We start from the raw sequence: 12,880 nt of genomic DNA on the forward strand, positions 1-12,880 counted from the left end.
TCCTCTGTAGCCAATCCAAAGATGTTCCCAAGAACTGCGCCACCCAGGTCGAACAAACCGCGTTTTTGGCGAGTACATGTGATGTTCCTGTCGCTCAGTACCTCCGTTCCATAAGATGGGAGATCTTGGATCATGACGAGCATAGTTGACTTCGCCTGTTCTAGTTTCCATTTCGCTAACTTTACCATTTCATTCACTTCCTTGGTGTTATGTGCTTGTGAAACATAATTTCCTATCATGAAGTCCAGAGTTCGCATCGGCGTCGCAAGTCTGTCTAGATAAGTAGGTAATTCATACAAGTAATCTAGACTTATTTTAGTACTCATGACGTCCTTAACGATTGTAGTCGTGGCCGTTGGAGCTATGAGGCATCCTTGTCGTACTATGTGTTTGGGGTCTAAGTGCGCATATCCTCTTGCTATGTAGAGGAGAATCCATAGCATAAGTCCCTTCATCGTAACCTACGGAAAAAAAAAAATCTATTAATTTCCTATCATGCTGTGGTCGATGATAGTGATGATGTGCGTTACGGTTGATTGTTATTTCATTTATAGAAGGAGTTTAAATCGATATTTAATTCTCGTAAATGATGTACTGTAGATTTGATTGGAACAGTTGCACCTATGTTCGATTGTTTGGTATATGACCTTAATTTCTTTTTGTAATCATTGTTGTGTTCTTGCTTGGTTTCTTGAGGTACGTTCGCCTGTTCGGTTGTATCCGAGGCTGAATAATTATGTGATAATTCCCTTGAAACTCGTTTTAAATGGCCAATATGAACTTGTTTCTCCTCGCCACTTGAAAGTGACTTAATTAAAACTTTGTTTGCTTTTATGTTAATTACTCTGTATGGGCCCTCAAATTTTGGGGATAATTTATTGTCTCTCGTATGAATGACACCGTAAACAATGTCTCCTAAGCTGATAGGTGAATCTTTTGCCTTCTTGTTAAATGCCTCCGTCATTTCTTCCTTGGACATCGTTAATTGTTTTTTGACTCTTTTGTGAATGTCCTGGAATTCACGTAAACGGAGTTTAGAGTAATCATCGTAATTGTATATAGGCATGCTGTCACCTTCTAGGAGCTCATATGGTAATTTTCTATTTGTGCCATATATAATGAAATGTGGTGTGTCACCGATGGATTTATTTATAGACCCATTAATTGAGGCTTCTACTCTGGGAATCCAATCATCCCAGCTTGCATAATTTTCACTGAGAATGTGTCGTAGCACATCTAATACTTTTTTATTTTGTCTCTCTACCAACCCATTCGATGCTGGGTGATAGGCCAAAATGTTAACCTTTTTGATGTTGTATTGTTTACATATTTCTTGTAAGATCTCAGAATTAAATTCTCCTCCATTTTCACTTATTAGTACCTTTGGGGTAGTAAAGCGATATATTACATTATCTGTTATTGCCTTTGCTACTGTCTCTGTTGTCTTATCTTTAATTGGAGCTAAAATGACATAACGGGAAAAATGATCCGTTGCTACGAATAAGTATAGGTTATTATTGTATGATAATGGCATCTTGAGTAAATCAACAGCGACAACGTCCCATGGTTGATGTGGTACAGGGTAATTACCCATCGGTGCAGGTGTGATTGGGTATCCTTTGTGTTTCGCACATGATTCGCATCTGTCTATATGGTTGTTTATATCTTTTCGTAATGAAGGCCAGTAATATAACAGCTGGGCTTGGTTGAATGTCTTATCCTTTCCAGGATGTCCTGCATGTGGGCTGTCGTGTATCAATCGTAATACTTGGGGTATCATATCATTAGGTACTACCAACTGGTTAGTATTTCTTTGGCGTTTTGGTTGTTTAGAGTTAATTTTGTATAATGTATTATTGACCATTGTGAATTGTTCAAGTGGGACATGCAGTTTGGGTAATTGTATGTCATCTCCACTTTCTAACTTGTATATTACTTTAGACCATATTGGGTCAAGTCTTTGTGCCTTTGCGATATCCTCGTGGTTTGGGATATTTCCTTTGAGATCTAACGCCGCGACCTGAATTGTGTTCGAGTTCCTAGATAATGCGTCAGCTACTATGTTCATTTTACCTTGTATATAATGAATTTGTACATTGTAGTTTTCAACTGTACATTTCCATCTTGCTCTCCTCCCAGAAAGGAGTTTTTCTTTAAACATACCCACCAGTGGTTTATGGTCGGTGAATAAGTGGATTTCGTAACCATATACCAAATCTCGAAACTTTTGTAATGCAAAAACCACTGCAAGTGCCTCTAAGTCTGTAGTGCAATAATTTTTCTCCGCACCTCTTGTTTGTCTGCTGGCAAATGCAATTGGTTGATTCTTTCCTCTTTTATATTCCTGCATCAGTACAGCCCCTAATCCTTTAACCCACCCCGTCCCGACCACTTTTTGACCACTGGTACCCCCCAATCCCGACCATTTTACGACCCTTTTTTTTTTTTTGCTAAAACTTTCGCTTTTGGTCAGAAACAATGGTCAGTGGCAAAGAAATTGTTCCCCGGGGTCCATAATTACCCTAACCAGGTATGCCTTGGTCCCACCTGGCCCTGTGTTCTCCGTAGGCGGTCTGAGCCTCTAACGTTTTCTATGGTATTATGAGTCTGGGAAACCAGTGAAAGTAAGTAGATATGTATTTATTACAAACATAAAAACATGTGATAAAAGAGTATATTGGATTTTATACAAAAATAGAGCAGAAATAAGCATTGTACCATCGTGCGAAACGAGCAAAATCGGGCAGAGTGGTCATGATGAATCGCTAACATTCGAAAATCATGATACATATCATTTTTTTTACTTACATAATACTTCTACAATAACATTATACCATTTTACATTTTATTGAACTGTTTTTACATATTCACAGGCCTTTCGATAACATTTAGCGTAATGTTAGCGCTTATTTACGTAGTGAGTGAACTCGCTGTGACTGTTGTTTCAACTCGTATTGTGTTTATTCTACTTATATAATACTTTCCTAATAACATTATACACTTTTCAACTTTATAGAACTGTTTTGAGATAATTTCAGGCCTTACGAAAATATTTAGCGTAATAATAGCGCGTAACAACACACACGGTGAAGTCGCTATGACTACTATTTCAACTTACAACCTATTTTTGTACTTATATAATAATTCTCCACTAACATTGCACATGTTTACACTTGATATAATTGATATCACATAATTTCAGACCTTACGATTCAACTGAGCGTCATATTAGCGCGTACTTACACAGTGAGTGTTATCGCGATATCATTTGTTTCATCTTACACTAGTATTCAACTTATAAATTACCTTACTACTAACATTACAACAAATTCCACTTTATATAATTTCTATCACATACTTACTGACCAGAATGTTCTACTGAGCGTAATATTTTCGCAGATTTACGCAGTGGGTCTACTCGTGACATCAATTATTACAACTTACACTATTTTTCAACTTATACGTTTTATTCATGCTAACATTACACCCGTTTCCACTTTATATTCTTGCTATCACATATTTACTGACCAGAGTGTTATACTGAGCGTCATATTTTCGCAGATTTATACAGTGGGTGTAGTTTTCATATCACTTCGTTCAACTTACACTATTTCTCAACTTATACATTACTTTCCTGCAAACTTTACACCCGTTTCAAGTTTATCTAAGACTTGGCACATACTGACTGGCCTTACCATTATACTGAGCGTCATATCGCCATCCCACACAGTTTCAATAGTGTAGGAAGTTATGGTACTCTCTGAAACATGGCTGAAGGCACAACGCAACATTGGTGGTGGTGGGGGAGGTGAAGAGCGGCGCCTTTCATAACTCGCACTTCTCTTCCCTCTCCCTTTTCCTTTACCCTTTCCCTTCCCTTTCCTTCCTTTCCCCACATCCTGGGGCTGTGTGGAGGAAGTTTGGGAATATTGTATGGCGAAAGACGTGCTGGGGAGTGGCTCCACCTCCTCTCCCCTAGGCCTATGTGCACCACGTGCTCGTGCTGCCTCCCTCACACCACTTCCCTTTCACCCCGCACTCCCACCACACCACTTCCCTTTCACCCCGCACTCCCACCACACAACTTTTGCCTTCCCCAGACAAAACACTAGGCCATACTTTATTTGCCTTCTCGCCCCACCTTCTGATCCTCGGGGTGAAATTTTTTCCTTCCCCAACCACAAGGCAACATCACGTCCTAAGCCGCCGTCATCGTCATCGTCCTCATTTTCGTCCTCATCAGAATCTCTCTCTAGGGGATGGAGAGAGGTCCATGCAGGTGTTTTGGGTGCAAGCTGGCCTTCCCTTGCCTTACGATACGTGACATACCGCTTTTTCCGGGGCGAAGGGACCTCCTAATCACTGCTTGTTATTTCCTCCTCAGGCTGCACATAATCTCGATCCACCACATCATCATCGAGTGGAGAATCACTATCTCCAGTGAAGGCATCCAGGGCGGATTGTATTTCGTCGTCTGAGAGACCTTTACGCGCCATGTCTGACCTGGGTCACTGCTAACAGGTGAGTGACCGAGACAAGGGCGAGCACAGGTCACGCGGGGTCTGGGACACTGCCCACCTGGGGGCAGGTAGGGGAGGCTTGGGTACGTGGGCGAATCGAAAATCTCGCGCGAATTTTGAAAATTGTGGAAATTATGAACCTTGCAATTGCAGGACGTTGAAGTACATCAACGGGATTGGCAGTGACATAACGTGAGGACGTGGAAGTACGTCGACAGGACGCCGCGGGTTAACTGATGCGTCTGTACAAATAAGAAATGATTTTGTGTAATCTGGATATGTTAAACAAAGTGCATTTGTTAGTTTAATTTTTAGATTGTTAAATGCACTTTTTTGTTCTTCTTCCCATTGGAATACAGCATTTTTTTTGAGTAGTTGGAATAGAGGAAAGGCTATATGAGAGAACTGTGGTACGAATGACCTATAGTACCCAGCCAGACCTAAAAATTGTCTAACTTCGTCAGTTGTAGTGGGTTCAGGAAAATTTCTCACTGCCTGTATTTTGTCATCAGTGGTGTGAATACCATCAGAACTTAATTTGTGGCCTAAGAAATTTATTTCCTTAAAGAAAAATTTGCATTTAGAAAGTTTAATTTTTAATCCAGCATCACTAAGCTTTTGTAAGAGTAAGTCTAATTTCCTGAGATGATCCTTAATATTCTTCGTTGCGATTATAATATCGTCAAGATAAACAAATATTCCTTGTCCTAAAATTCGGACAATACGTAATTCATAAGACGCTGGAATGTGCCTGGGGCTGTCCTCAGTCCCATTGGCATTCTTGTATATTGATAATGGCCTCTGTTTGTTGAAAAGGCAGTGAATTTACGTGACTCCTTAGATACCGGAATCTGATAGTAGCCGTTTAGGAGATCGATGGTCGAGAATATATTATTCTCAGGACCAATATTCTGTAGAACATCGCTTAGCAATGGCATGGGAAATCTGTCTGGGATTGTGTGATTATTTAGTTTACGGTAATCTACTACCGCACGCATTTCTCCATTTCGTTTGGGCACGAAGAATAAGGGGGCATTCCACGGGGAGACTGAAGGCTCAATAATTCCAAGTTTTAACATTTCATCGACATACTGATTTGCAAGTGTACGTTGGGAGTGTGGTATGCGGTAAGCTGGTATGAAAATTGGTGGTGTTTCTGGGTGCACATTAATCATGTGATTAATCAAGTTAGTACACCCTAATTGTTCTCCGGGCAATGCTACGGTGTCCCTGTGTGTTTCCAGCAGGGTTAACAAATCATTTTCTTCATCAAATTCACCTGAGTGAATTAAATTCTCTTTATTCTTTCTCTATCCGTAGATTTTATCTCACTTGTTACTCCAGCTATAACTATTTCCTTCACAGGGGCGGGACATTTTTCAATATTAACTATGCAAGTTCCCTTTTTCAACTGAACCTCCCCATTCATGTGATTAATTATGAATATCTGAGTTTGCCCTTCGTCGTTCGTATGACATAATGCGTTTTCTACTGACAATCCCTTTACTTTACATAATTCTTCTAAGACAAGAACAGTACTATTCCGTAATTTGCTCTTTATGGTAACCTTCATGTATGAATTAGGTGGTATAACTAAATCATTAGTGAGATGGGCTGGAAAAATTGATAAATCAGTACTGTTATCTGGGTCACTAATTCTGGAGGATGGGGTTGGTGGTGGGAGTGGATCTATACACTCATCTGTTTGTGTATGTTTATTTAAGCCTTTAATATTACCAATTCTTTTTGGTTCTCTTCTACCAATCGGTGAGGGCTCTGAAGTTATTTCCTCTATGAATTCATTATCAAAGTCTATTCCATTCATTTGTGGGAGTATAGTTATGTTCTCAGCTCTCATGGATCTAAGCCCAGTAACATATGAGCTTTAATTGCTAAGTTTTCAACGATATAGAAAAATGCAGAGAATGATCTTGTAGTTTCTGTGAAAATGATATTTAATCTTATCATACCTTTCACTGTAATCTCTTGTCCATCTACTGTGTATAAATCTAAATCAGCTTCATCCAGAAAAGTTACTTTCTTTTTATTTTTAAGAATTCTATTTAGTTCTTCATGTGTTCTTAAGTTCACTGGAGAGCCTGTATCTAAAAATAAGGAAACGTTTTGATCCTCACATACAGCTGGTATCAAGATACACTCATTTCCCAACATGCCTCCTATGTGAAGTTTAGCCTTGTTTTTCTTTACGTTTGTTTGTTTTTTGTCATGACTTGGTCTTCCCCCGATTTGAACATAGACACAATTTTTTCTACTGTTTTGCAATCACTGGTCCAGTGCCCTTGGTATCTATGATGCCTACAGTAAGGACCAAATCCTTGTGTCTTTTGTTTGTCCTCTTTTGCCTTGATAAAGCATTCATACCTTGTGTGTCCTGGTTTTGCACAATAATGACATAGAATGGACCTATCCCTTGACTGTGACCTACGAGGTGATTTCCCATAAGAAGTGTTGTTTATGGCGCGAGACCTGCTCGGGCTGTGCGAAAACTTATGAAACTGCCTGTAGGAAGGCGTCTGTGAACGAGGACTTGTCACGTTTGCTTGTTTGGTCTGCCTGATTTCTGGTCGCAATCGATTTTGTTCTCTGTTTGGGGTCGGTGTAGATGTTTTCACAGCTGATACTGTCTCAAGTACCCTCATTCTACCAGAATGTGCATGTGTGTCGACCATACCTGCTTTACTGCACTGCATCTCTACCTCGTTCATTTAGTCTAGCAAGCACATTCCTGGGGTGTGCGCGATCGTCTTGGCGATCTTAAGGGTCCTATCAGGTAATTTACACAAGGCAGCCATAACCAATGATGTCCACGACGAGGTCTGGGGACATCTTTCCATCATCTGTTATCCAATTAGAATTTTCCAAAGTAACTAATAATGTTCTCTTGATTGTGGAGACATCAGCAGTTATTTCACTGAGCACATGGTTTGTAGTGTGCTCCCTTACAAGATCTACAATTTTATGTAATTATGGAATTATATCTGGCAAGAAGTTCATACCTCCAGAAAATTTCTTCAGAAATTCAGTTTTAAATTCATCATATGTCCTAGCACGATGGAGCTTGTCGGAGCGAAGCAAGTTGCTCGCTGGACATCTTTCCTGGCTTATGCAAGATGAAAAAATAGCAATTTTCTCTTGTTCATCTAGTATGTGGCACTTGATGAACATTTGTTCGCACTGACTGACTAATGAAATGACATCAATGCGATCTTTGTCTGTGCCAGAGAATTTTGGGGCAGTTTTATCCTCGTGATACACAAACACGTGAGGTGTGGTTGTTAGATCAGCGGTATTTGTTTCCTGATTCATTTTTACTGTTTGCTCTGTTAATTCAACTTGGACGTGCTTATCGTTGTGTGAGGGAATGATGGAATAGGTACGACCGGACCGGTGAACCCTGTTAAGTATATTGGCATACGTGCGCAAGGCAGCGGCAAAGTCCGCACTTTCTACATCAGAGGGGGTTTCCCACTCATCATCTGAAACTGCCATATTTGTTTCTTGATCTTTAGTGTGTGGTGAGGTTTGTACAAGGGGTGGGTTGCCTTGAGGCTCTCTTAATTGTGAGTCTGTTGTTGTGGCAATTTGTGTGTCATCTGGTGTGTTGCCTTGGTGCTCTCTTAATTGTGAGTCTGTTGTTGTGGCAAATTGTGTGTCATCTGGTATTAACGTGGGTGGTGGCGAAAATATTCCTGTCATTAAGATATGGTGTTATGAAATACGCCTCTTGTTTATTTATGTCCTAACAAAATAGATGAGTAAATAAGTTGAAATAAATGATAGATAGTGAGTGTATGAGTGTATATATGGAAATAAGTTAAAAAAAAAGTTGAATATAGCTAATTTTAGCACTGAGAAGAAATGAGTAAGTATAATTTTATCCACTTGATACAGATCGTAGAGGTGTGTCGATACAAAAGTCGATCTCGGAAGAAAAATACAGGTTTGATTGAAGATCTCTTGATAATTCTAGTGGTGTGTTGATGGACGATATTACTCAGGAAATTCCATGGCCTGGTGCTTGTGGTGGTTAACAGCTGTCCCAGGCAAACCTCAGCATAGAACGTCGAATTTCCAACTTAACTGTGAAAATAAATGAGTATGAGTAGGAGCTATGTGAATAATGAGTAATGAGTAGTGGGTGAGAGGTGCCTGGTGTCAGTCACACATTGCTTGGCATGGCAGACTCGCGTTGTGATGTCATCTCAGCACATGGTGACGTCGGCTTCCCACACTGGTAGCTGTGGTGAGTGAATGAGTAGCAATGAGTAACTTGAGTGAAGATGAGTAAGATGAGTTGTGAATATGGACTTGGTATTTGCTTCGTCGTCTAGACCTCTTGACTCCTGCGTCAGCGGTGGAAGTTGGGTGGATGTAGCAGAGAGAGGAGGGTGAGGTCTGGTGGTTATGAGTCGTGTCTCACTCTTCGTTTGTTTGTCCCGTTTTTCTTTGTCGATGTCTTCTCGGTCCTTTTCTCTTGTGATTTACTCGTTGTGGGATGAAGACTGCCGCTACTTGTAGGTGCGTGTAGAAGATTATACAGACGACTCGTAGAGTTGTTACTTGTAGTTGATTGTAGATGGTTGTAGTTCGTTGGTTCGTCGTAGGAATTGCAAGATCGTATCAATATTTTGTTAAACTACTTGCAAGGCGTCGTGTGATCACTTCTAAATCAGCGTGATGATCGTGGAGACGGAGGGGGCTGGTTGGAGAGAATTGTCAGGAGCTGGTTGTGTTGTTGGTTGTGAGAGGTATTTTTTTTTTTTTTTTTCAATCTTGATATTTTGTAGGAATTCACTGTTGATTCGTAGACGAGGTTCGTATACGTTCGCTGCTACCAAATGTCAAAATTGACGATAATGCTGAGAGTGTGGACTACCTTTTGGCCTTCCTAGATGACGAAGTCATGCAGCACATATGTGATGAGACCAACAGGTATGAATCACAACATGCTGCAAGTGGTACAGGTGCAGCCAAGATGCAACAGTGGTCCATGCTGGGAGTGCAGGAGCTGTATGTGTTCTTTGCCCTCATGCTTCTCATGCCACACTCCATGAAGCATGAGTTGGAAGAATACTGGTCCATGGACCCCTTACTACCGTCACCCACCCTCAATAAGTACATGGCCAGAGATCGCTTCCGGAATATGATGGGAAACCTGCACTTTGCCGACAACGATGTACCTTCTCAAACCGACCCACTCTGGAAGATCCGGGAGATTCTGAGCAGAATGAAGGATAAGTTTATGTCATTCTTCCACCCCTTTCAGAAGGTTGTCATTGACGAATCCTTGGTTTTGTTCAGAGGACGTCTTCGGTTTGTTCAGTACATTCCAAGCAAACGCCATTGCTTTGGAATTAAGTTCTTTGTACTGTGCGACTGTAAGACCTGGTACATCCTTGACTTCGTCATTTATTCAGCCAGCACTGTCGATCTGAATAAAACACACCCCCTTGGCTTCTCAGGCTGTGTAGTGAAAGTGCTCCTTGAAAAGTATTTTGGTGGGAATCATGTGCTGTATACAGACAACTACTATACATCACCGAAACTTGCCAAATACCTTTCTGAGCACGGCATTGGCTCCTGCGGCACTGTCAAAAGTAATCGTGCCCACTTCCCTAAATTCACAGAGGCAGGAACCTCGCAGCGAGGAGACGTGCACCTACGCAAGTCTGAGAAGATGCTGGCAATACGGTGGCATGACAAGAGGGTCGTGCACATGCTCACCACCGTACATAAGGGTGAGATGACAGACAGTGGGAAGGTCGACCGTAGGACAGGCGAACCTTTGATGAAACCTGATGCTGTGTTGGACTACAATATCAACATGCGGCTGGTGGACAAGTCCGACATGATGATTGGTGAGATCGACTGCCTCAGGAAGAATACTAGGTGGGACAGGAAAGTTTTTCTGCATCTCATAGATATGACGTTGCTGAACGCCTTCATCCTGTACAAGATGAAGGTCAAGCCACCCAAGTCCTTCTCCCTGAGGGTGTTCGCCAGGACTTGTGTCCAGCAGCTGCTGGAAAGATATGGTAGGGTGACAGCAGCAACTCCAAGGCGCCATCCAGTAACACTTCCCGACCGACTTGAGCAGAGGGCGTATATGGATCGGCACAGACCGGAGCTAATGCCTTCCATAGGGAAAAGGAAGGCTGCGATCTGCAGGTGTCAGGTGTGTGCACATACCACCTGCCGCACACCTGAGCACAAACGCACCTCTTGGCAGTGCGCTGAGTGCCAGGTTCCCCTCTGTGTTACCTGCTTCTTTGATTACCACAGCCAGACGCAGTTCTAACAGTGCAAGTGTGAAAGGAGAATAATGTGGAAATAATGTGTAAATAATGTGTAAATAGCATGTGAAAGCAATGGATGTTCAGTACATATGATTGAACAGTGTATTATAGTTTTATCTTACTGAAAGTGACAGTGAATAACATAGTGTAAGTAAAATAGAAGGGTAAATATTGAAAATAGAATAGAAAATGTAAATAGTAATGTAAGTAATTAGTAATATAAGAATATGAGTACAAATACTTTATGTTATAACAGTGAAAGTGAATCCGTGGCTCTCTGTGTATTTTACTGAATGAAAAATTGAATGACTTCAGTGACAATAAACTAATACTACTGAAGGAAACTTATGGAGAAAGACTCCAGATATATATAAGTGTGATATAGTAATAGAAATATAAAGTGTGAGGGGTTTTATGAATAATAAATGACAGAGTACCAAGAGCGAACTAGCGCAAGTGCGATGGTCAGACATGCTCGTAATTTCCATTGCTTTCACAGTGGGTTTTTTTTTGGAGTATGGATCCCAAACTACTTGAAAATCATAGAGTAGTGTTTATAGTGTTAAAATCTGGCTGTGGTAATCATATTACGGGTTGTCGGGAAGTGTAAAGTGGAGACTTCGTTACCCAACTTCAGAGGTCTCCACAAGTCCTACGGTAACGACGAAGGCTCAACAAACATTTCAGGAGAAAGCTGAAGGTATGTCCCATAAGCATATGTAATTCTAATATTCTAGGACTAATAACTGATTTTTGGCAAATATTTTTTGAGAGTCTGTCGGGGCCCGAATAACCCCGCGGGACACGCAAAACATTGGTAAACATGCCCGCGGTGTAGGGGTTAAAACAACTAGACAAAATTCAGAACAAAGCTGTTAGAATTATTAATAATCCTGCTATTACTAATAAACTACCTCCCCTACAATTAAAAAGGAATGTTGCCTCCCTTGCATTATTTTACAGATATTTTTATAGCAAATGCTCAGATGAAGTTGCGTCCATTGTGCCACCTCTCCATGCCTTTCCTCGTGCTACACGGGCATCTGGTAGCGCTCATGACTGGTCTGTCACATTACCATCTTGCAGAACTTCTTCCTATCAGAATTCTTTCATTCCACGAACTGCATCTCTCTGGAACTCGCTTCCCCAGAGTTGTTTCCCTCAAAACTTCAACCTAGAGCTGTTCAAGTTTAACTCCTACAGATACTTTATGAACAGAGGACACCAGTAATCAGGTGTATGGATTAGTTTTATTTATTTATTTGTTTTTCCTTCCTCTGTTCTGTTATTAAAAAAAAAAAAATGCTTCTTTTACAGGTTTCTTGTGCGGTTAGGCTGGGTTAGAACAGGTTGAATTGAGTTAGTTTGGGTTCCAGTTGGTTATATCAGGGTAGGTAAGGTTATGATAAATTTTTTTTTTTTTCATTCTTTGCCAGACGCCATGTATCCCAAACGGGGTGGCCAACGGCTTAGAGTTAATTGTTTTACAGGGAGGGGCACTAATCCTCCACCAACCCCACTTGACACGTAGGGATGCCAACAGCATCTGGTGTTCCCAGGCGGTCACCCATCCAAGTACTAACCAGACCCAACGTTGCTTAACTTCGCTGATCGGACGGGAAGCGGTGTACTCAACGTGGTATGGCATTAATTTAGGTTATTTGATGATTTGGTGGAAAAGGGTAGGTTAGCTTTACATGAAATATCTGCCACATTCCATGAAAGATTGCCGCATTAAAAAACAAAAAAAAAGTCAGACAAAAAATAATTCCCATTCACCTTTATCACGATAATCCTATCTGGTTGAGTCAACAGTACATACAATGTGTGGTAAATAACTCTTCACCCTACCATTCAGTTGGGTTTCACCTCAGGCACCACTTCCCTCAAATCAATGAACAAAACTGCGCAAGTAAAAACGTGAAATAAACAAGGTCTAGTTCAGTATCCACTTCCTCTAGTCAGCACTAGCCTTAGGCCTACAACACTCCTAAATTAGCACCAGCCCTAGACCGGTATCACTTTCCAAATGGGGCTGTGCTA

At 41.0% G+C, this 12,880-nt stretch overlaps 1 non-coding gene across 1 annotated transcript; it reads right to left on the reverse strand.

Moving 5' to 3' along the window:
* Positions 1–12,371: 12,371 nt before the first annotated feature.
* On the reverse strand, positions 12,372–12,489 carry LOC145411787 (5S ribosomal RNA). Its single transcript, XR_013899488.1, has one exon. It is a non-coding gene; the product is annotated as a 5S ribosomal RNA (ribosomal RNA).
* Between the last annotated feature and the right edge of the window lie 391 nt (positions 12,490–12,880).

This window comes from Coenobita brevimanus, chromosome 90 (assembly GCF_032717465.1).
Source record: "Coenobita brevimanus isolate Jiangsu-jjx chromosome 90, ASM3271746v2, whole genome shotgun sequence".
Taxonomy (NCBI): Eukaryota; Metazoa; Arthropoda; class Malacostraca; order Decapoda; family Coenobitidae; genus Coenobita; species Coenobita brevimanus.